Source organism: Rattus norvegicus, chromosome 7 (genome assembly GCF_021556685.1).
Source record: "Rattus norvegicus strain SHRSP/BbbUtx chromosome 7, alternate assembly SHRSP_T2T, whole genome shotgun sequence".
Lineage (NCBI taxonomy): Eukaryota > Metazoa > Chordata > Mammalia > Rodentia > Muridae > Rattus > Rattus norvegicus.
Window position 1 is genome coordinate 24,963,442 of NC_141540.1, and position 26,575 is coordinate 24,990,016.

Sequence of the window (26,575 nt, forward strand, 5' to 3'; positions counted from 1 at the left end):
TATCTTAGGTGAATTAATTTTTTAGTAAGCAATTTGAGTTTAAGTTTATTGAGAAATCTTCAGTTGACAATTTTTTTATTGTAGATTGTATGACATGGACAAAGAGGGCAAGGAGAAACATGTTTAACAAATGGAGCCTTATATTTCACAGAAATGGGAAAGTAGGATATGGTATTATTAGTGAAGATGCCAGTGGATTGGGTTGTCATTTCATTCAATGAGTGCTCGGTGATCATAGTCTAAGTATTTAAGATATTTTATTTCTTTGCTATATATTAATCTTATATTAATGTATCATATATTAACATTTCCAATGAGGAAAGAATAGTGGAACATAGGTGATCATGGGATTTCTGGTTCAAGTCATCTATTGAAAGTAGTCCATTATCAGTTGTAAGAAATTATACTTGGGAATAGTGTGTATAGATTGAACTGAAGATAGCTAATACCTCCTTGTACTCCCTTCTTCTTCTCCTTCTCCTTCTCCTTCCTTCTCTTTCTCCTTCTCCTTCTCTTTCTCCCCCTCCTCCTCCTCCTCCTCCTCCTCCTCATTATTATTATTATTATCTATTAAGTAAGTGCTATAAGGTAACTTAATACTTTCATTGGAGAATAAAGTAAGGTGTCATGGATTGGACAGGGTCGTTCAGGACAACTTCTGTTCTTGAAATATTTATGATATTCTGAGACCATAAGGCTCTTTTATTATTTCATTAAAGTAGAGGATTCTATGTTAGATTGTTATAATTAGTAGAAAATAGAGGTGAATACATGGGAAATTTGTAATTAAAATTCATATTACTGAGAGCAGTGTTAAGAAGAGTAAATATTCCATTGTTTCCCACTGCGGACATTTTCTCAGTAAGAACTAAATTCCATTTCAATTTATAGTGTATTCCATATGGTGTAGTTTCTAGGGAAATTACTTACATGATTTTGATTCCAAGTTTGTCTTCCAGAACAGAAAACTTTCTAACTTGTCATATGATAGTAAAATCTATTATTTCTAGTACACCACCTAAACGTTTTCATGAAAAAAGAATGTTAAACAGGATAAATTTGCAAGGCTAGATACACAGCAGGAAAATTTGGAAAGAAAAGACTGATGAAAATGGGATTGACTAAACCATATTTGCTCATGATAACTTTGTTTCATTCTTGTTTACCTTAAAAATATTTACATTGGCAGAAACACATTATTAAAAAAATGGAAAAAATCTCTTGAGTTTCAAAATTCATGGCTTTGGTTACAGTAATTTCACCCAACATTTTTCATCATAAAATTTATTAAAAATAATCTTGTGGTGACATATAGTACTTTGAGAATAGAATTATACAAAATACAGGAACATTTTAAAGATGTAATTTGGTGGAATGCATTTGGTGAATGGTATTTTTGAACAAAATACAATGTAAGTGGCAGTAACATGATTTATGTGACTATGATATTCAGCTTACCAGAAAACTTTATAAAATATCAAAGAAATGTCAAACTTTCATCATAACATAAACTTGGATTTTCATGTTTCTATATTTTTGTAAATGGCGAAGAAATTAGTAAATTTGTTTTGTAGTGATTATGGACATATAATTCTCCATCATATAGTTCTCCATCACAGTGATGTACAATTCCTAGGTGGGAATGGACTGCTGGGCTCAGGTGTTCCCTCTGAAAGCTGAAAGATCAGTCTGGGGATTTTGATCAACAAGGTCTAGTAGTGGTTGAATGTTTGGTAATGGAGTAAGCTTTAGTGCATCTCTATGAAAAAGTGGACATTGTGACATTAGACATGGCAGCAGTGGCTCATGAATATAATTCTGCTTTCTACTCCAAAGAACAATTTTGCTTCTTCATATTTTTTAATAATATTTTCATTTCTCACATCTCGAAGGACACTTTGAATTTTGCTTTAGAGGAATGATAGTTAAAGAAAGCACATTCAACATCCTTTCACAGAATTTGATTCTAATTATTTTTATTATATTAAATCTAGCCAACAAAAATTATACTTAAAATCGAATCTAAACATTCAGTGTTTTATGTTGTCATGGTCTGCGTTTCTATATAAAAGCCATAGAGAACAAGTTTTCAAAAATATGTCTCAAAGACATATTTTATGTTCTATAGGTGAACGTCTACTAGACGGAGTCTGGGTAGCAGTTAACTTAGTAATTCCTACGAATATGTTTGGGTAAGTATAAACTCACACATACTGGCACAGCATATAATCAGATTACTCTTGCCTAGGCAATTGGTTTTCTATTTTGATAGCAAACATGAATACATGTTCTGTTATTAATTCAGACTGTAACTCCAATAGATAACTGTTTTCAAAGAAAGAAAAAAAGTTTATTGCAAAATAATCTGCTACCCATGCAAATAGCACTAAAGGAAAGAACTATACCAAAGGACATGACAAACCCAAAAGAAATGAAGTTTTGCTCTTAATGTTTTGACTGTGTTTTATTTTCTAACTTTATAGATATTTTTCTTATAAATATTGAGTCACAGTTGAAGTGTTTCTACAAAACTTCTGAATGTTAGGCTATGTAAACCTTTGTGTCTACATGTATTTCTTATCTTTTATATTCAGTCACAGTTTTTAATGTTTGTTCTTTTTTTCCCTATTCCATATGAATGTTTTTTATCTTACTTTAATTTATTATTAATAGTAAGAATTATTTAGATACCCATCAATTTCCTAAGACGTTATGAACAAAGTACAAAAATTTAGGATTGGGGGAAAATCTCAGAATTCAAGAAGTTTTTTTGAAAGGAAACCATAATCAGAATTATATTGCATTATATTATATCATATATCATATTATATTACTATATCTTATGAATACATATTCATATTATATGCATGGTTTATGCACATAGATATACATACACATGCACACACATATATATGAATACACATGTTTTGAATTTGATTTCTTTGACCCAAGTAATAACAAATAGTTTGTTTGGTTAAAAGGAATCCAGTACTGAAACTGGATCCCTACTTCAATGGTGTAATCTTGAAAAATCACACATTCTACTTACAGGTGTCTTTCAGAGGAAATTTGGACCAATGTGAGAAAAATTATTTGCTTCATTTTGCAATATAGGGTATTAAAATATATTTCTTTAGAGAGATTCTTATTCAAATCAGTTTTGTGGAACTGGCTGTGATATTGGAAATTTTGCCCTAAATGGAGAACATAATCTTAGGTCACTATGTAGTCTCAAGCTTGCAGTCATCTACTGAAGATCACTGTATACAGATGAAGCAGTTCTGTATAAGTACACACAAAAAGAAATGCTTAGTATTATAATTTTGTAATTGTGGATACAAGATTGGCTTGAAAAAAAAAGATGATGAAAGATGACCTCTGGTGTTTCCAAATTAAGGAACTATCATTGGTAGTTATAGTAGTTATACCTAGCATACTATCTAAATTAATTTTCTTCTTTTCTGCCTTCAATAGACTTCTGGTACTCACAAGAAAATGCTCTCTATTTTCCAGATAGTTCGAGTTTATCAGAAGACTAACATATTTGATGATACAGAAAGCTCTAATGAGAAATAAAATTGTGGAGACATTGGGTTACTATTGATTTAAATATGATCTTCCTAAAATACATTTGAGTACAACCATTAAAATCATTAACATTTTTAGTCTTTATTAGCAATCATGTCAAAATCATGAAATCTTAGCAGTGTGTTTAGATATGATAAATAAAGCATTTTAGCCTTATAAAGTGCCATGGTTCATATTATTTTAATATTATTGATGTGTATTTCCTTGTCTGTCTTCATGAAATGGTAGAGTTAGTTGAAATAGGTAGCCTAGTGACTCTCATATTTTACTTAAGCTTAGTATTCTTGATAGAGACTTGATGGGCTAAGTGCTCCTCTGCAGCCCTGTTGTCAATAGTAAAAATATACCAAAATTTAGTATCCATACTGAAAGGAACATTAGACAACTGTGTAATGGAGAGTTTACATCCATAGTAGTTGCTGAGAGTTGATTCATTTTGCAATGATAACATTGTTGAAATTCAATACAAACTGTTGAAAATATAACTATATGTCCCTTGCTAAGAGAGTTCTTGCAATATCAAGAGTACTCAGAAAAGTAGTCATGATCTGTGCTTACTTTTTTATGCCTGCTTGACATAAGCCAGCAATATTTGAGAAGAGAGAGCTTTGATACTGGAAATTCCCTGGAAAAACAAGCTATAAAGAGACCCATATGTTTTTCTTTTAAATTGGTGATTGATGTGTGATCTGAAGGAACTCATCACCATGTGGTTTCTGATAACTCTTGTATATTTGTCTTGGGTTCTATAAGAGATCAGGATAAATAAATCTATAGAAGCAATCCAGTGAAAAACACTTCTTCATATATAATGTCCTATATTCATTTTCCTATCTAGTTTGTGTTCTTGTCTTTGCTTTCATCAAAGAAATGTCACTCCAGTTTTATATAAAAATATAGACCCACTATTCTCCAAGTTGCTTTTGTACATGGTGTTTATCACAGTAACAATGAAACTAATTAAAAAGAGATACAGTTTTTGAAGAGGATATTTGTACAAATATCTAGTAGCCCAAATCAAATAAAATATTCACTAGATATGGCAATGTTTAATGATGGCTCACTAACACTTGTCAATGATGATGATTTCGTTTTTTATTTTAATATTTTTTATAGTCCAGACATTATCCCCATAACCTTCTACCATCTGACAGTTTTTCATTCCGTTCCTCCTCACCACTTTCCAAGAGGCTGTCCCCACCCCACCAACCCCATTCCTGAAAACCTCCTAACTTACTGAGGCCTCAAGTCTCTCAAGAGTTATGTAATTCTCTTACTGAGGGTAGGCCAGGCAGTCCTTTCTGTATGTGTGTCAGAATCCTAATATCAGCTGATGTATGCTCCATGGGTTGTGACTTAGTGTCTGAGAGATCTCCAGGTCAGTTGAGACTGCTGGTCTTCCCATGGGGCTACCCTCTTCCTCAGCTTCTTTCACCTTTTCCCCAATTCAACTATAGAGGTCACTGTCTTCCATCTATTGGTTGGGTGTTAATATCTGCATCTGATATTTTCAGCTGCTAGTTAGACCTCTTAGACGGCAGCCATGCTAGGTGCCTATGTGCAAGAACAGGATAACATCAGTAAATTTTCCAGGACCCCAGGCCTGCCCTTGAGCTAGTTCCCAATTTGATCCTTTCTCTCTTCTCCAATTTTTTATCTACAGTTCCTTCAGACAGGAACAATTCTGAGTCATAATTTTTGACTGCGGGATATCAAACCCATCCCTCCACTTGATGTCCTGTCCCTCCACTGGAGATGGACTGTATAAGTTCCATCACCCCACTGTAGAGCAAGTCATCCAAGGTCGCTCCATTTGAGTCCTAAATGTCTCTCACATCCCAGGTTTCTGGTGTCTTCTAAAGGTCTCTCCATCTCCTACCTCCCAATGTTGCCTATTTCTATCCTTTCTTTTGGCCTTCAGGGTTTCCATCATGCCCTATCATAGCCTGATCATGTTCCCAATTTTCTCTCTCTGCCTCCTTCCCCTATCAGATCCTTACCTCATTTTGCCCTTTCCCCATGATAGTTATCTTCTTCCTTCCAGTTTGGATTGAGTCATCCTCGCTTGGGTCATTTGACTTGTTAAATCTTGAGTCCTGTGGGTTTTTTCCTGTGTATTCTGTACTATTTTTAGCTAATATCTGTTTATTAGGTAGTATATACCATGCATGTACTTTTGGGCCAGAGTTACCTCACACAGCATGATATTTTCTACTTACATTCATTTACCTGCAAAACTCAGGATGTCTTCATTTTGTTGTTGTTGTTCCTAATTTTTTATGAATTAATATAAGACATTGCAGACCAATTTTAATCCTAGTACTCTTCTACCATTAATCCTGGTTAATCTTGAAGCAACAGAGCTCATAACTCTCTTTCATGTTGACAACATGCAGCCAAACTCAGAGGTTGCTCTTCAAATATCTTTGGGGAGATATTTCTAATACCTTTTGGAGAAAGGCACCTTGGAAGTGACAGTGATTGTTCTTGTCCCACTTGAAAGTTACAGCCATTCTGCCAAAGTTGCCAGCTTTCACATTCACTTTGATTCCTCCTGGAGGAACTGCTCAAAATTGCAGATCCATGATTCCATCTTCTACAGTGTGAGTGAAGTCAAAGCTGAACTTCAAACCTGCTTCTTTTTTGTCCCCCATTGACTCAAGCTTCTTCACAGGTAACATGGGAGCAGAGGAGCTGTCCCTATTGTTAATAACTGAGTAGTATTCCATCCTGCAAATGAAAAACATTTTCTATATTCATCTTTCCATTATGGAACATCTGTGTTGTTTCCAGGTTTTGGCTATCATAAGTAAAGTGGATATGAACAAAGCAGAACACATGATCCTGTGGTGTGGTAGGGTGTCTTTTGTGTATATCAACAAGAGTGGAATAGCTGAGTCTTCAGGTAAATCTATTTCCAATTTTGTGAGGAATCTACAGATTGATTTCCTGAGTTGTTGTACCAGTTTGCAATCCAAACAGCAATGGGGAAGTGTTCCTCTTTCTCCATATTCTTGCCAGTATGTGCTGTCACTGGTGTTTCAGATAAGTTTGTAATGACAGTATCAGCCTTTTTAGGACATAAACAGTTGCTTATTGAAATCCTAAACATGTACACATTTCATAGTGGATGTGCATTAATATTCCAAATTGTGCAAAATAAAACAAGTGCATTAGCCAAAATTTTGTCTTTGTGTACTTTTTGATTTACTGCAGGTAATCGAGTTTAGTTATACAAAGAAAAAGTAGAACATTTTCTTATTACTGTCTTCCCTTGTTGCCATATGATAGAGAAATCTTATTTAAAGTTATTTTCTTCTTATCATGATGTTATTTATGAAATTCTGAAGCTGATACCTCATTTCCTATTATAGCTGATGTGTTTGATCATTATTTTGCTAGATGTTTTCAAAACCAAATATAGAATGTGATGTGTGTTGTATTCAATAGAGGATTTTCATTTCTTTTACTCTATCTAATTAACAGAGTCCCCTCCTTGTATTTTTTCATGAGATATTTGTAGTTCTTGGCAAAACAAAATAATCTTTATATCATCAAATATTTTTTTTCCTATGGTAACATCTTTTGAATTGGCCAGTAAGATCTCATCCAAACCATGGTAAATTTTAGATTGAGGAATCTGTAAAAATGACTTTAAAAGCTCTTTAGTAATGCACCTGCTCTGTTCCAGATAGCCTTGTTTTCATCCTTCTCAACACATCTGCAGAACTTTCAGTTGATCTGCTGCATTTGGGGCAGTACATAAGACCTTCCCATAACACTGCAGCAGCTGTGACCCCAAGAATCCCAGCAGACAGGACCCCCATCTCTCTGAATGAAAACCGTTTCTGTTCTGGGTTGCACCTGCTCTGAGGCAGATTGGCCTGTTTGCCATATCAGTACCACAAGTCTCTCCCATCAGATCCACTGCAACCATGAGAGCATGATTGACACCCTCCCAAATAATCTAAATAATCACAGTATTGTGAGTCCTGTGCAGTCAAGCAGCAACAGGGCCATTTCTCTCTGTGCAGATGTCACTTCCTTTCTTGTCTCCACCTGCTACAGAGCAGATAAGCTTTCCTGCTCCTTCCTCATAAGTCTGCAGGTCTTCTAGGAGATGGCCACAGTCAGCATAGCAATCTATGAATCGCTGAGGAGATCTACTGCAGCTGGCCCCAGAGAGCTCCTACAAGATCTGCTGCAACCCTGAAACACAGGAAGTAAGTCACAAACAGAGATATGCAGATTAGCTAAACCCTAAGATAACCAGATGGTAAGAGGCAAGCACAAGATCATAAACAACAGCAACCAATATACTTTGATACCATTAGAATCCAGCTCTCCCAATACAGCAAGCCCTGGATACCTCTACACATCAGAAAAGTGTGATGTGATCTAAAATCCAATCTCATGAAAATAATATAGACCTTAAAGGAGGATATAAATAAATCACTTAAAGAAACACAGGAAAACACAGTTAAACCATTACAAGTGGTTAAAGAGGAGACAAACAAAATTTTCATAAAGAAATGCAGTAAAACATAATCAAAGAGGTGACAAAATTGAACAAAGCAATCTGAGATCTAAAAATGGAAATAGAAACAATAAAGAAATCACAAATAGAGGGAATGTAAAACCTAGGAAAGTGGTCAGGAACCACAGATGAAAGCATCAACCACTGGTATAAGAGATAGAACAGAGAATGTCAGACATATAAGATACTATAGGAAATATTGGCATAACAGTAAACAAAAATTCAAAGCATAAAAACTGCTAACCCAAAACATCCAAGAAATCTAAGAAACAATGAAAAGACCAAACCTAAGGATGATAGGATTGGAAGAGAGTGAAGATTACCAGCTCAAAGGACCAGAAAACAGTTTCAGCAAAATCATAGAGGAAAACTTGCACAATCTAAAGAAAGATGTGGCCGTAAATTACAAGAAGTCTACAGAAAACAAAATAGATTCAACTGGAAATGAAAATACTCTTGTCACATAATAATCTATACACAAGATGCATAGAACAAAAAAGAATATTGTAAGTTATAGGTAGAAAAACAAGAAGTAACATATCAGGGCAGACCTACACGAGATACACGAGAATTCTCAATAGAGACTATTAAAGCCAGAAGATCCATGACAGATGTCATGCAGAACCTATAAAAATACAAATTCCCCTCAGGCTACTATGCTTAAGAAAATTCGCAGTCATCTTACTTGGTGAAACCAAAATATTTCATGACAAAACCAAATTTAAACAATATATATCTAATAACCTACTCATACAGAGGATTCTAGAAGAAAAACACTATGACAATGAGAGGATACTAATGAAAACAAGAAATTAATCATCTCAAAATAAACCCAAAAGGAGAGAAACAAACACATAATATCACCTTTTACAATGAACATAATAAGAACTAACAATCATCTGTCTTTATTTATTTATTTATTTATTTATTTATTTATTTATTTATTTATTTATTTTTTGGTCGGGAAAAGAGTTTATTGTATTATCACAGGAGTCTCCTACTGAATTCTTCACAGAAGACAAGCGCGAGAGTGCATTCAAGGCACACACAGCATTTACTGAAGCCTGTCTAGTCTCATAAATAAAACCCGATTTCAGCAACACTTCCTTGTTCCAAATTAAGTCCAAAGGCTAGTAGATTTAGTCTTGATTTGAAAATGTCCCAAAATAAAGCGGTTAAGGTAGCATCAGATTCTACTCATTTTGATCCAGACTGAGGTTCATGATCCATTAGGGGATATCGAGTTCTTGGTGAAATTTCCAATGTTCCTTGGCAATGTGTCCTACCGTATTTATTTGTATTATAAATAAAGTTACTTGGCCTGGCCTTGCCGGTTGGCGTGCTGATGAAGGTGGAGTTTGGGAAACCTTTTACTTTTCCTGCAAGTAGACTGGCTTAGCCTCTTCTATGTGGCTCAGATGTAAACTGTGTCTAATGTACAGAATAAGAGTTTGATCATGAGATAGTCCATGGGTAAAGGTATGTTTATTATATTTATTCATTTCCATTTCAAAATATATCTCCCTTCATGGATTCACCTCTGCAAACACCCCATCTCTTTTTTCCTCTACTAGGGTGCTTTTCCACCTATTCACCAATTCCTGGCACAGCACTGAAACCTCCTTATATGCTGGGCATCAAGCCTACTCAGAAGCAAGACCTGCCCCTCACACTGATGAAAGATAAGTCTGTCCCATGCACTTATGTAGCTAGAGACATGGATTTCTCCATGTATACTCTTTGGTTTGATGTGTAGTCTCTGGGAGGTCTTGGTAGTTCACTTAGTTGATATTGTTCTTCCTATGAGGTTGCAATTTCCTTTAGCTTATTCAAACCTTCTCCTAGCTCTTCCATTGTTGTCCCAGTATCAGGCCAATGGTTGTCTGTGGATATCTTTATCTGTATTAGTCACATACAGGAATAAATCCTAAGAGGACAGCTATACTCCGTTTCTCAGAGCAAGCACTTTCTGGCATCAGAAATAGGGTTGTGGTTTTGAGTCTGCAAATGGATTTGATCCCTAGGAGGGGTAGGTTCTGGGTGTTGGAAGCTTGTGAGGCAGTTGCAGAATAGGATCCTTCCATGGGCACAGGTACAAACAAGAAGAAACCAAACCTTTCAAACATCATAGATGGAGAAGCTGAAATATTCCATGAGAAAACCAAAATTAAAAATTATCTATCTCCCAAATGATACCTACAGAAGGAATAATCCATCACTAGGATGATACTCAGAGAGAGAGAGAGAGAGAGAGAGAGAGAGAGAGAGAGAGAGAGAGAGAGAGAGAGAGAAAGAGAGAGAGAATTAATCAGGTCACAATAAACCAAAAGGAAAGAATCACATACATGCAATCCCACCTATAAAAACAAACATAATAGGAACCAACAATTATTTCGTAAATATCTCTCAACATAAATAGACTCAATTCTTCTATGAAAAGGCTTAAGCTAACAGACTATATACACAAGCAGGATCCAATATTTTGCTGCATACTAAAAAGGCACTTCAATGAAAAAGATAGCCACTTTCTCAAAATTAAGTGGTTGGACAGAAATGTTTTCCAAGAAAATGGTCCCAAGGAATAAGCGTGAGTTCTCATTCTAATATCCAATAAAATATACTTACGGGGAAGTGGAAGATAGGGGCACTGGAGCTGCAGGTCCCCTGAGCTCCAGACACCTCCAGGACCTGAAGGGATCGGATCAACAGTTCTGTGAACTCGAATCCCGTGGGAGGAGAGCTAAACCTTCAGAGAGGCAGACACGCCTGGGAAGCCAGAAGAGACTACACACTGCCCACATTTCTGACTCCAGAGGAAAACACCTAATATAGTAAACATAGTAAAAGCAATATACAGAAAACCAGTTGCTAACATTAAACTAAATGGAGAGAAACTTGAAGCCATCCCACTAAAATCAGGGACTAGACTAGGCTGCCCACTCTCTCTCTACTTACTCAATATAGTTCTTGAAGTTCTAGCCAGAGAAATCAGACAACAAAAGGAGATCAAGGGGGATACAGATTGGAAAAGAAGAAGTCAAAATATCACTATTTGCAGATGATATGATAGTATATTTCAGTGATCCCAAAAGTTCCACCAGAGGACTACTAAAGCTGATAAGCAACTTCAGCAAAGTGGCTGGGTATAAAATTAACTCAAATGAATCACTAGCCTTCCTCTACACAAAAGAGAAAGAAGCCAAGAAAGAAATTAGGGAAACGACACCCTTCATAATAGTCCCAAATAATATAAAATACCTCGGTGTGACTTTAACCAAGCAAGTAAAAGATCTGTACAATTAGATCTGCAAGCCTCTGCAGAAAGAAATTGAAGAAGACCTCAGAAGATGGAAATATCTCCCATGCTCATGGATTTGCAGGATTAATATAGTAAAAATGGGCATTTTACCAAAAGCAATCTACAGGTTCAATGCAATCCCCATCAAAATACTAATCAAATTCTTCAGAGAGTTAGACAAAAATATTTGCAAATTCATCTGGAATAACAAAAAACCCAGGATAGCTAATACTATCCTCCACAATAAGAGGACTTCTGGGGGAATCACGATCCCTGAACTCAAGCAGTACTACAGAACCATAGTGATAAAAACTGCATAGTATTGGTACAGAGACAGACAGATAGAACAAGGGATTAGAATTGAAGACCCAGAAATGAACACACACACCTATGGTCACTTGATTTTGGACAAAGGAGCCAAAACCATCCAATGGAAAAAAGATAGCATTTTCAGAAAATGGTGCTGGTTCAACTGGAGGTTAACATGTAGAAGAATGCAGATTGATCCATGCTTATCACCCTGAACAAAGCTTTAGTCCAAGTGGATCAAGGACCTCCACATCAAATCAGATACACTCAAACTAATAGCAGAAAATGTGGGGAAGCATCTCGAACCCATGAGCACGGGAGAAAATTTCCTGAACAAAACACCAATGGTTTATGCTCTAAGATCAAGAATCGACAAATGGGATCTCATAAAACTGCAAAACTTCTACAAGGCAAAAGGCACTGTGGTTAGGAAAAAACAGCAACCAACAGATTTGGGATAGATCTTTACCAATCCTACAACAGATAGAGGGCTTATATCCGAAATATACAAAGAACTCAAGAAGTTAGACCACAGAGACAAATAACTCTATTAAAATTGGAGTTCAGAGCTAAACAAAGAATATACAGCTGAGGAATGTCAAATGGCTGAGAAACACCTAAAGAAATGTTCAACATCTTTAGTCATAAGGGAAATGCAAATCAAAACAACCCTGAGATTTCACCTCACAACAGCGAGAATAGCTAAGATCAAAAACTCAGGTGACAGCAAATACTGGCGAGGATGTAGAGAAAGAGGAACACTCCTCTATTATTGGTGGGATTGCAGACTGGTACTACCATTCTGGAAATCAGTCTGGAGGTTCCTCAGAAAATTGGACATTGAACTACCTAAGGACCCAGCTATACCTCTCTTGGGCATATACCCAAAAGATGCCACAACATATAACAAAGACACATGGTCCACTATGTTCATAGCAGCCTTATTTATAAGAGCCAGAAGCTGGAAAGAACCCAGATGCCCTTCAACAGAGGAATGGATACATAAAATGTGGTACATCTACACAATGGCATATTACTCAGCTATCAAAAATAATGACTTTATGAAATTCATAGGCAAATGGAGGGAACTGGAAAATATCATCCTGAGTGAGGTAACCCAATGACAGAAAAACACACATGGTATGCACTCATTGATAAGTAGTTATTAGCCCAAATGCTTGAATTGCCCTAGATGCACAGAACACATGAAACTCAAGACAGGTGATCAAAATGGTAATGCTTCACTCCTTCTTTAAAAGGGTAACAAGAATACCCTTGGCAGGGAATTGGAGGCAAAGATTAAAACAGAAGGAACACCCATTCAGAGCCTGCCCCACATGTGGCCCATACTTATACAGCCACCCAATTAGACAAGATGGATCAAGCACAGAAGTGCAGGCAGACAGGAACCAGATGTCAATCTCTCCTGAGAGACACAGCCAGAATACAGCATATACATAGGTGAATGCCAGCAGCAAACCACTGAACTGAGAATGGGACTCCCTTTGAAGGAATCAGAGAAAGGACTGAAAGAGCTTGAAGGGGCTCAAGACCCCATATGTACAACAATGCCAAGCAACCAGAGCTTCCAGGGACTAAGCCACTACCCAAAGACAATACATGCACTGACCCTGGGCTCCAACTTCCTAGGTAGCAATGAATAGCCTAGTAAGAGCACCAGTGTAAGGGGAAGCCCTTGGTCCTGCTAAGAATGAACCCCCAGTGAACGTGATTGTTGGGAGGAGGGCGGTAATAGGGGGAGGATGGAGAGGGGAACACCTATATAGAAGGGGAGGGAGAGAGGCTAGGGGGATGTTGGCTTGGAAACCGGAAAGGGAATAACAATCGAAATGTAAATAAGAAACACTCGATTAATAAAGAAAAAAATATACTTTCAATCCAGTTTATCAAATGAGATAGGAAAGGACAATTCATATTATTCAAAATAAATATACACCAAGATAAAGTCTCAAATCTGATCATCTACTTCCCATGTGCAAGTGCATCAACATTAATAACAGAAACTTTACTACAGTTCCAAACGCACACTGAATGTCACACAATAATAGTGGGAGGCTTCAACATCACATTCTCACTAAATCACAGGTTATTGAAATAGAAACTAAAGAGTAACACAGTTAAATTAATAGAAGTCATGAACTAAATGATTGTAACAGATACATACAAAGCCAAACAAAAGAATATAGTTTTTTCTAAGCACCTCACAGAATTTTCTTGAAAATTGACCATATATCCATCCATAAAACAAATCTCAACAGATAGAATATCATTAAAATAACTTGTGAAATCCTATCAGATCACTCCACACAAAGACCAATCTTCAATAAAAACAAAAAGAACAAAAAATCCACATATGCATGGAAACAGAAATATTCTCTACTTGTAAACTTTGTCAGAGTAGAAATAAAGAAAGAAATTAAAGCCATCCTAGAATTCCAAGTATTCAATTTAAATTGTGACACAGCATATCCAAACTTTTGCGGCCCAATGAAAGAGGTACTGAGAGGAAAATTCCTAAAACTAAGTGCCTGTCAGAAAGAATCCAGAGAGAACCAATATTAGCATAATAAGAGCACACCTGAAAGCTCTAGAACAAAAAGAAGGAAGCATATCAACAAAGAGTAGAAGGCAGAAAATAATAAAAATCAGGGTAGAAATCAACCAATGAGAAACATAAAGAGTAATACAAAAACATCCATGACAAAAACAACAACAAAACAAAAACAAAACCAAGAAGACCAAAAGCTGGTTCTTTGAAAAAATCAACAAGATAAACTCCTAGCCAAATTAAGTAAAGGACACATACAGATTATCCAAATTAACAAAATAAATGAAAAGTGAGACATAAAAAAATCATCAAATCTTATTAGGAAAGCCTTTAATCAACAATTCTGGAAAATATCAATGAAATGGATGTCGTTTTAGACAGATATCAGATATCAAAATTAAACCTAGATCAGTTAAATCATCCAAAAAGTTACATAACCCAAGGAAATAGAAGCATTCACTAAAAGTTTCCCAACCAAAATAATTCCAGGGCCAGATGGTTTTACTGAAGAATCCTATCATATCTTCAAAGAGGAGATAGTGTCAACAGTCCTTAAAACTCTTCCATATAATAGAAATAGGAGGACCACTTCTCAATTAATTTATGAAGTAACATTTACTTAGACCAAGACCACACAAAGACCCAACAAAGAAAAATAACCTCAGACCAATTTCACCTATAAATATTGAAAATAATAATCAATAAATCTCTTGCATTTAAACCCAATTTAAAAGCACATCAAAGCAATCATTCACCATGATCAAGTAGGCTTCACCCCAGGAATGCAGGGATGGCTTAATGTCTGAAATACATCATTGTAACTAACTAACTAAACAAACTCAAACTAACAAACGAAAAGACACAGGGCCATCTAATTGGATGTTGAAAAATCATTTGAATATATATATATATATATATATATGTATATATAATTTTAATTTTAAAAAAGTATTGGAGAGATTGGGAATTCAAATTCATATATAAACATAATAATAGCAATACATAGCAAAGCAATAGCCACCGTTAACTAAATGCAGAGAACCTTGAAGCAACCCCACTAAAAGTAAGGACAAAACAAGGTACCTACTCTCCCCTCTGTATTTAATATAGTAATTAAAGTTGTAGCCAGAGCAATTAGACGAATAAGTAGATCAAATTTCTATAAAATGTAAAAACAGAAGTCAAGATAGCACTATTTGCAGATGATAATATATATTAGCTATTCCAGAAATTCTGCTTGAAACTCCTCCAGGTGATACACAATTTCAGCAATGTGGCTGTATATAAAATTAACTCAAACAAATCAGTAGCCTTCCTCTACTCAAAGGATAAATGGGCAAAGAAAGAAATTAAGGAAAAAACACCCTTCACAATAATCACAAACAATATAAAATATCTTGGTATGACTTTAGCCAAGTAAGTGAAAGATCTATATGACAAGAACAATTCTCTAAAGAAAGAAATGGAAGATCTCACAAGATGGAAAGATCTTTCATGCTCATAGATGAGCAGTATTAACATCTTACCAAAAGCACATTCAATACAAGCCCCATCAAAATTTCAACTCAATTTTTCATGGAAATAGAGAGACTAATTTTCAAATTCACCTCGCATAACAAAAAAACTTAAGATAGTGAAAACTATTCTCAACAATAAACTAACTTCTGGGGAAATCATCATTCCCGACAGAGCAATAGTTATAAAGTTCTCTTGGTGTATGGCAGGCAGATCTAAGAAATAGAACTTAATACCCAGAAATAACCTCACACACCTATGGTCACTTAATCTTTGACAAAGAAGCCAAAACTATCCAGTGGAGAAAAGACAGCGTTTACAACAAATGTTATTGGTTCAACTGGAGGTCAGCATTTGGCATGTAGAATAATGCAAACTGATCTACTCTTATCTCCTTGTACAAAACTCAAGCCCAAGTGGATCAAGGGCCACCACATAAAACCAGATACACTCAAACTAATAGAAAGGAAACTGGGGAAGATCCTCAAACATATGGACACAGGGAAAAATTCCCTGAAGTGAACACCAATGGCTTATGTGCTAAGATCAAGAATTCACAAATGGTAGTTAATAAAATTGCAAAGCTTCTGTAAGGCGAAGGACACTGATGATAGGACAAAATAGCAGTAAAAAATGGGAAAAGATCTTTACCAATCCTTCATCTGATATAGGGCTAATATACAAAATACACAAAAAACTTAAGACAGACTCCAGAAAACCAAATCACCGAGTTAAAAAAAGGATACAGAGCTGAACAAAAACTCTTCAATTGAGGTATCTTGAATAGTTAAGAAGCACTTAAAGAAATGTTCAACATACTTTGTCATAGGGAAATGCAAATCAAAATGACCCTGAGTATCTACTGGGGGTCCATTCACTGTGGCTAATATAAAAAATTCTCAGATGACAGTAGATACTGGTGATGATGTAGAGAAAGAGGCAATGTCCTCCATTTCTAGTTGGACTGCTAGCCACTAAAAACATTTTGTAAATAAATCCGGTGTTTACCGAAGTAACTGGAAATTATTCTACCTGAAGACTCAGCTATACCAAGACTGGGCATAAACCCAAAAGATACTCCAGCATGTAAGAAGGAAAGATGTTCCACTATGTTTGTAACACACTATAACCAGAAGCTCGAAAAAACACAGATGTTCCTCAACAGAAAATGGTGACAGAAAATGTGGTACACTTACACATTGGAGCACTACCCAGCTATTAAAAACAATGACACCATGAAATTTACAGACAAAAGAATGGAACTAATAAATATGATCCTGAGTGAGGTAACCTTGAAAGAAAGTACATATATGCTATGCACTCACAATAATTGTATATTAGGGCAACAGCTAAGAATATCGGAGATACAAACAAGAAAACATATGTAGCTTTAAGAAGGAAGACCAAAATATAGATGCTTCAATCCTTCATTGAAGGGGGAACAAAATATGCACAGCAATTGGAGGGAGGGAGGAACCTGAGAGGAAGAATGTTGGGGAGGGGAAAGAGTGATATGATCAGATTTTTAAATATACAGGAGAGAAGTACAGAGGGTTAGGAAATTGAAAAGAATTATGTAGGAGTTGGGTATAGGCAAATGGGGGTAGCCACTAGAAAATCGCAGATGCCAGGGATGTCAGAGGCTCCCAGGACCCAATGGGGTGTGTGGCGGTGACTTTAGCTGAAATAAGCAACAAACAGGGGATAGAACCTGTAGAGACTACTTACAGTAGATAGGTATTCCCTTCCCTCCCTAGTTGAGATTTGGGGCCACCCACCCATCTGAAATATGATAATCCTATAATATTCCAGTCTAAAGGAACAACAGGGACAAACATGGAACACTGAGTGGAGGAAAGGCCATCCAGAGATCACCTTACCTAGAGATCCATCCCATCTGCAGACAACAAATCAGAACAATATTGCTGATGCCAAGTAGCACTTGCTGATGGGAGTCTGGTATAGTTGTACCTGGAGAGGCTCTATGAATACCTAACCAATACAGATGTAGAAACTCACATCCAACCATCAGACTGAGCCTGGGGACATCAATGGAAAAGATGTGGAAGGGCTAAAGAAGCAGAGGGGGATTGCAACCCCATAAGTAGAACAATATCAAATAACGGCACCACCCATATCTCCCAGAGACTAAATCTGCAACCAAAGAGTACACGTGGAGGGCTCTATGGCAATAGAAACATGTGTAGAAAAGGATGCCATCATGTGACATCACTGGGAGAGGAAGCTCTTCATCATGTTGTGGCTTCATGCCCCAGCGTATGGGGATGCTAGAGTGGAATGGAGGGAATAGGTGAGTGGGTGGAAAAACTCCCTCATAAAGACAAAATGGAGGGAAATGAGGAGGTATTCGATGGCAGCTTTGTGGAGGGGTAAACAAGAAGTTAGATATCCTTTGAGTGTAAATGAATAAAATTATTAATAACAAAATAAAATTAAAATAATTAAAAAGAAAAAAATAAAAAGTAAATGAAAAGTAAAAAACAAAAGAGGAATGCCCTATTGATGTGTTTGTTTTGTGAAATTTTTCAACAAAGTCATATCTTAGCATCATGTGAAATTAAAATCTCTAATAATAAAATATTACATACAAGCATATATGTTCATATTTGTATACATATTTACAAACACATATACACACACATATAAATATATCATGTATATGCATATGTATATACACATTCATTTTATATTCATATATGTTGAGGAAGCAAAATATTTTCCCACATAGTGAACATGATTCTTCAGTTATGTATCTCATAATTTGTACTTTCTCTTAGTTTTTGGTAGGCTTTAAATAATTCATAACATGTTTATTATCTCTAGAATCTTAATTTTTGTCATTTCTTGGCTTCTTTGTGACATAATCAAATAAGTCAGATTATCTGTCTTACTGGTACAAGGTTTAATAGACATATAATTATGAGATAGTTGAATACGTTACAGAAAACTGAAAATGGTCAGAACCAGAATAAATTAGCATTTGTCATGTTATTGTTCCATGCTCAAAGAATGATGTGTGGTGAACAATAGCAAAAGGAACTGTGAGAAAGTTTCCAGGAAAAACTGTAGACAACTCTTTACCTCAGATGAATTATATTTCCTAAGCTAGTTTATACATGATTTTATGCCTTCTGTAATAGTCATTTGCATTCAATTCATAGCACATGGTTATTCTTGTGGCATATCAGAACATAAATACAGAACCAAAACTTCTCAGTGTACCCTGAATTGGGATATAGTCTTTTGTCCTTCTTTTAAGACTTTCAGATTTAATCCCCAGTACATGCCCCAAAATTGTATGTGATAGTACCAAGAAAGGATTGTTTTGTTAATATGTAGCTTGTGCTTCATTACATTCATTTACATATTTTTCTAACTGATTTTTCTGAAGTCATATTTTCTTTGATTATTGCTATATATGTTTCATGTGTTTATTATAGTACAATGAAACTGAAGTGAAGACAGTATACAGTATTAAGCCATAGTTTGTCACATTCTTTCAAGTCCTCCTGTACAAAGACACCTAGACACATATCTATGCTGGCTTATGAATGTTCACAATACTATTTTCCTTCATTTACTTTAAACAACAAGGTTATTGAAATAGAAATACATTTTAAGGGTACTCTAAGTTTCTTGATGATATAGTGGTTCAAAGGAAGAACTTTCATAGACTCACTACAACCATGGTATATTGACCTTGATTTTTGGTTGGCCATGTTTATGTTAATATATGGGCAGCATGGACTTGACCTTTGAGGTTCCAGAAACAAAAATGATAAAACCTTGTATGTAGTCAGAAATAGCTTTTATAATTGAGTTAGTGGAAAGAATGCTAGATAAATTGATCAAAGTTCATTTTGTAAACTCATTAATTTTTAAAGAATTTATAAAAATATTACACTGAAAAGAAAATGACTTTATAGACAAGATATTGGTCAAGAGTATAAGAATTTGATTTCAAGTGGATTATGGCTTTTTAGACGTGAAAAAATTAAATTGTGCCCTGGGATTTTTTCCTCCATCCTCTCTTTCTGGGACCTTAATTCCCAAAACAATTCCTTGGATTAGGTGTTATCCTTGTTCACATTTGAAAAAAAATGATCTATACTCGTCTGCTTAGTTTTCCACAATAGTCAGAATGAATAAATCAACAATATTAGCAAGATCATAGATAGGGATATCAATTATATTCCATAGGTTACTGAATAGATCTATGCTAAGAATTAGAACAACAGGGTTTGAAATCATTTTTTATATGAGTGATACCCTTGGTCTATATTTGGAAGCATAGATAACTGGATTTTTTTGTTATATCTCTGACTAGGCTTGATGCTATTACATAAATTAGCATACCATATGCAGCTTTTAGGATACTATCCATCATTTTCTCCTCTTACAGTTCTAAACATCTTCTGCATTGTAGTATGACTGCTAAAAAGAAAGTCTGACTAATTATCAATTTGAGTTGACATTTAAAACTTTCATTAATACTTTTCTGCATGTTAATTATTCCTACAAGTAGTAATAAACACAGGCAAATCTACAATCCCAAAAAGAATTTGTGTAAGAATTTGTACAGATATAGGCTTTGTATAGATAATAGTATTTGTATATGTATAGGCCAAGAATTAGATCAACAGGATTTGTCTACATCGACAGCAATAGGAATTGTGTTGCTGAATGTTTATTCAATCATTGGGAATATAGAATTCTGATTCTTAAGAATGCTATACAGCCCATTAAGCTTCTGGAAAGTGGGGAGTGCCCTCACTGATATAAAGGTGAGGGAAGATGGGAGGAAGAACTCCAGTATGAGAGACTTGGAGATGGAGGCAACATTTGTAATGTAAGTAAATAAAATAATTTAAAACAATACTGTACATAGATGGAATATATATGAATGAGTGATAGTTTCAGTGATTTATGGGGAAGTATAGGACAGACGAAGAAATGTGGAACATGAAATCATGATGCTCAAAAATACATAAAGGTAGAAGAAAAAAATATTTAGAGAAACCTTGCAAGAGTTGAAAACTAAGGAAGAGATAAAGCAGGTTTATTTCTGTTAAGAGTAGAGAAGAAGCTCTTGGGTTTGTTGATTCTTTGTATATTCCCTTTTGTTTCTACTTGGTTGGTTTCAGCCGTGAGTTTAAGTGTCTCCTGCCTTCTACACCTCTTGGATATATTTGCTTCTTTTTGTTTTGGAGCTTTTAGGTGTGCTGTCAAGCTACTAATGTATGCTTTTTCCAATTTAATCTTGGAGGCACGCAAAGCTATGAGTTTTCCTCATAGCACTGCATTCATTGTGTCCCATAAATTTAGAGGATTCTTTGAGAAAATCAAAAAGATAGAAAAACACTTAGCCAGACTAAGAGAGCACAGAGAGTCTATCCCAATTAATAAAATCAAAAATCAAAAGGGAGGCATAACAAAATCTGAGGAAATTAAAAACAATCAGATCCTATGAGAAAAGCATATATTCAACAAAAGAAGAAAATCTTTAGCAAAGGGAAAATTTTCTAGATAGATACCGGTACCAAACTTAAATCAGGAACAGATAAACCATCTAAATAGTCACATAATTCCTAAGGAAATAGAAGCAGTTACTAAAAGTCTACCAACTAAGAAAAGCCCAGGACAAGATGGGTTTAGTGCAGAATTCTATCAGAACTTCAAAGAAGACCTCATTACAATACTGTCCAAATAATTCCACAAAATAGAAACAGAAGGAGCACTACTCAATTCCTTCTATAGAGCCACGATTATGCTTATACCTAAAGCAAAAAAGACCAAAAATGAATGAGAACTTCAGTCCAATTTCCTTTATGAATGTCAACACAAAAATACACAATAAAATTCTCAAAAGGAGAATCCAAGAATACATCAAAATGATCATTCATCATGATGAAATGGGCTTCATCCCAGAGATGTAGGGATGGTTCAATATACAGAAATCCATCAAGGAAATCCATTTTTTAAACAAACTGAAAGAAAAAAAATGATCATTTCATTAGATGCCGAGAAACTATTTGACAAAATTCACCACCCCTTCATGAAAAAAGGCTTATAAAGATCAGGAATTCATGACCCATACATAAACTTAGTAAAGGCAATAACATCAAACCGGTGGCCAACATGAAACTAAACGTAGCGAAATTGGAAACCATTCCTCTAAAATCAGTGACTAGGCAACAATGCCCACTCTCTCCCTACTTATTCAATATAGTACTCAATGTACATCCAGAGTAATCAGACAAGAAAAGGAGATCAAATGAATACACATTGGATAGGAAGACATTTAAATATCCCTGTTAGCAGATGACTGATTGTGTACTTCAGTTACCCCAAAAGTTCCACCAGAGAATGACTAAACCTGATAAACAACTTCAGCGAAGTGGGTGGGTATATAATTAACTCAAACAAATCAGCAGTCTTTCTCTATTAAAAGGAAAAACAGACTGAGAAAGGAATTAGGGAAATGACACCCTTCATATGAGTTACAAATAACATAAAATACCTAGGTGTGACATTAACCAAACAAGTGAAAATTCTGTATGATAAGAACTTCAATAAGATTACACCTAAGGATAATAGGTATAGAAGAAAGTGAAGACTCCCAATTTAAAGGGCCATTAAATATATTCAACAAAATTTTAGAAGAAAACTTCCCTAACCTAAAGAAAGGGATGCCCATAAACATACTAGAAGAGAAATTCCTCCCGTCACATAATAGTTAAAACACCAAATTCACAAAACAAAGAAAGAGTATTAAAAGCAGTAAGGGAAAAAGGTCAAGTGACATATAAAGCCAGACCAATAAGAATTACACCAGATTTCTCACCAGAGTCTATGAGAGCCAGAAGATCCTGGACAGATGTCCCAGATCCTAAGAGAACAAAAATGCCAGCCCAAGTTACTGTATCCAGCAAAACTTTCAATTAACATAGATGGAGAAACCAAGATATTCCATGACAAAACCAAATTTACACAATATCTTTTTACAAATCCAGCCCTACAAAGGATAATATATGGAAAATTCCAACTCAATGAGAGAAACTACACCATAAAGAAAGCAAGAATACAAATTCCTTGCAATGAAATCAAAAGAGACACAAAGAAACATAATTATACCTCTTACAATGAAAATAACAGGAAGCTACAATCACTATTACTTAATATCTCTCAACATCAATGGACTCAATTCCCCAATAAAAAGACATAGAGTAACAGAATGGATACATAAAGAGGACCCAGCATTTTGCTGCATGCAGGGAAAACACCTCAGAGACAAAGACATATAGTAGCTCAGAGTAAATGGCTGGAAAACAACTTTCCAAGCAAATGACCCAAAGAAACAAGCTGGAGTTGCCATTCTAATATCAAATAAAATTGACTTTCAACCAAAAGTCTTTAAAAAAAGGTAATGAAGAACCCTTCATATTCATCAAAGGAAAAGTTCACCGAGATGAACTCTCAATCCTAAATATCTATGCTCCAAATGCAAATGCACCTTTCATTCATAAAAGAAACCTTACTTAAGTTCAAAGCACACATTGCACCTCACACAGTAATAGTAGGAGATTTCAACACAACACTCTCCTAACTGGACAGATCATGAAAACATTAAACAGAGATGTAGAGAAACTTACAAAAGTAATGGACCAAATGGATTTAACAGATATTTATAGAACATTCCATCCTAAAAGAAAGGGATCTACCTTCTTCTCAGCAACTCATGGAACTTTCTCCAAAACTGACCATATAATCGGTCACAAAGCAGGCCTCAACAGATACAGGAAAATAGAAATTATCCCATGCATCCTATCAAATCACCACGCACTAAGACTAGTCTTCAATAACAACAATAATGAGAGAAAGCACACATATATATGGAAGTTGAACAATGCTCTACTCAATGACAACTTGGTCAAGGAAGAAATAAAGGAGAGAGCATATATCAGCAGCTTGACAGCACACCTAAAAGCTTTGGAACAAAAAGAAATATATAAACACAAGAGGAGTAGAAGTCAGGAAATAATCAAACTCAGAGCTGAAATCAACCAAGCAGAAACGAAAAGGACTATAAAATGAATCAACAAAACCAAGAACTGGTTCTTTGAGAGAATCAACAAGATAAATAAACCCTTAACCAGAATAAGCAGAGTTCACTTAGAGTGTATCCAAATTAACAAAATCAGAAGTAAAAAGCAAGTCATAAAAACAGTATCTGAAGGAATTAAAAAAATCATCAAATCCTACTACAAAAGCTACAACACTGGAAAATCTGTAGGAAAAGGACAATTTAATAGACATATACCAGGTATCAATGTTAAATCAGGAACAAATAAACCATCTAAACAACCCCAAGAATCCGAAAGAAGTAGACATAGTTATTAAAAGACTCAAAAGCAAAAAGATCCCAGGTCCAGATGAGTTCAGTGCAGAGTTCTTTCAGACCTTTATTGAAGACTGTCCAATACTGTCCAAACTTTTGCACAAAAGTGAAACAGACAACACTACCAAATTCCTTTTATGAAGACACAATTACTCTTATACGAAAACCACACAAAGACCCAACAATACAGAAAATGTGGTACATCTACACAATGGAATATTACTCAGCTATCAAAAACAATGACTTTATGAAATTCATAGGCAAATGGATGGAACTGGAAAACATCATCCTGAGTGATTAACCCAATCACAGAAAAACACACATGGTATGCACTCATTGATAGGTGGATATTAGCCCAAATGATCAAATTACCCTAGATGCACAGAACACATGAGATTCAAGAAGGACGACGAAAATGCGAATGCTTCATTCTTTTTTTAAAAGGGGAACAATAATACCCTTGGGAGGGAATACGGAGGCAAAGCTTAGAACAGAGGCAGAAGGAGTACCCATTCAGAGCCTGCCCCACATGTGGCCCACACATATACAGCCACCAAACTATATAACATGGATGAAGCAAAGAAGCACAGGCTGACAGGAACTGGATGTAGATCTCTCCTGAGAGACACAGCCAGAATACAGCAAGTACGTAGGCAAATGCCATCATTAAGCCACTGAATTGAGAATGGAACCCCCGTTGAAGGAATCTTAGAAAGGACTGAAGGAGCTTCAAGGGGCTTGAGACCCCATATGAACAACAATGCCAATCAACCAAAGCTTTCAGGGAGTAAGCCACTACCCAAAGACTATATATGGACTGACCTGGGGTCCAACCTCACAGGTAGCAGTGAATAGCCTAGTAAGAGCATCAGTGGAAGGGGAATCCTTTGAGCCTGCCAAGACTGAAACCCCAGTGAAAGTAATTGTTGGGGGGAGGGTGGTAATGGAGGGAGGATGGGGAGGGTAACACAAATAGAGAAAGGAGGGAGAGGGGTTACGGCGATATTAGCCCAGAAACGGGGAAAGGGAATAACAATCGAAATGTAAGTAAGAAACACCCAATTTAATAAAGATGAAAAAAAGAGAGTACTTCAGACCAATTTCTCTTATGAATATTGAAGCAAAAAGACTGAATAAAATTCCTGAAACTTAATCCAATTACACTTCAAAATGATCAATCATAATGATTAAGTAGGCTTCATTCAAGGGATGCAGGGATTTTTTAATATATGAAAATCCATCAATGAAATCCACTATATAAACAAACTCAAAATAAGAACCACATGATCATTTCATTAGGTGCTAAGAAAGCATTTGACAAAATTCAACATCGCTTCATGATAAAAGGTATGGAAATATCAGGAATTCAAGGCCCATATCTAACCATAGTAAAAGCAATATATAGCAAATGAGTAGCTAACATCAAGCTAAATGTAGAGAGGCTTGAAGCAATCCCACTAAAATCAGGGACTAGGCAAGGCTGCCCACACTCTCCCTATTTATTCAATATAGTACTCGAAGTCCTAGCCAGAGCAGTCACACAGCAAAAGGACATCAAAGGGATACAAATTGGAAGGGAAGAAATCAAAATATCACTTTTTGCAGATGATAAGTGTACTTAAGTGACCTCAAAAGTTCTAACAGAGAACTACGTAACCTGATAAACAAAATCAGCAAAGTGGCAGGGCATAAAATTAATTCAAACAAATAAGTAATCTTCTTCTACTCAAAGGATAAACAGGCTGAGAAAGAAATTAAGGAAATGACATCCTTCACAATAGTCCCAAATAATATAAAATATCTTGGTGTGACTGTAGCCAAGCAAGTGAAAGATCTGTATGACAAAACTTCAAGTCTCTGAAGAAAAAAATTGAGGAAGATCTCAGAAGATGGAAAGATCTTCTATGCTCATGAATTGGGAGGATTAATATACTAAAGATGGCCATTGTGCCAAAAGCAATCTAAAGATTCAATGCAATCCTGATCAAAATTCCCACTCAATGCTATAGAGATAAAAAGAACAAACTGCAAATTCATTTGGAATAAGAAAAAACCCAGGATAGCAAAAACTATACTCAACAATAAAAGAACTTCTGACGGAATGACAATCCCCGATATCAAGCAATATTACAGAGTAATAGTCATAAAACTGTATGATATTGGTACAGAGAAAGTCAGATAAGTGGAACAGAATTGAAAACCCAGAAATGAAACCACACACCTATAGTCACTTGGTCTTTGACAAAGGAGCTAAAACTATCCAGGGAAGAAAGATAACATTTTCAACAAATGGTTCTGGTTCAACTGGAGCGCAGCATGTAGAAGAATGCAAATTGATCC

General features: G+C 35.6%; 1 pseudogene; it reads right to left on the reverse strand.

Moving 5' to 3' along the window:
* Positions 1–442: 442 nt before the first annotated feature.
* LOC148004554 (large ribosomal subunit protein eL22 pseudogene) lies at positions 443–6,269 on the reverse strand (annotated as a pseudogene).
* Between the last annotated feature and the right edge of the window lie 20,306 nt (positions 6,270–26,575).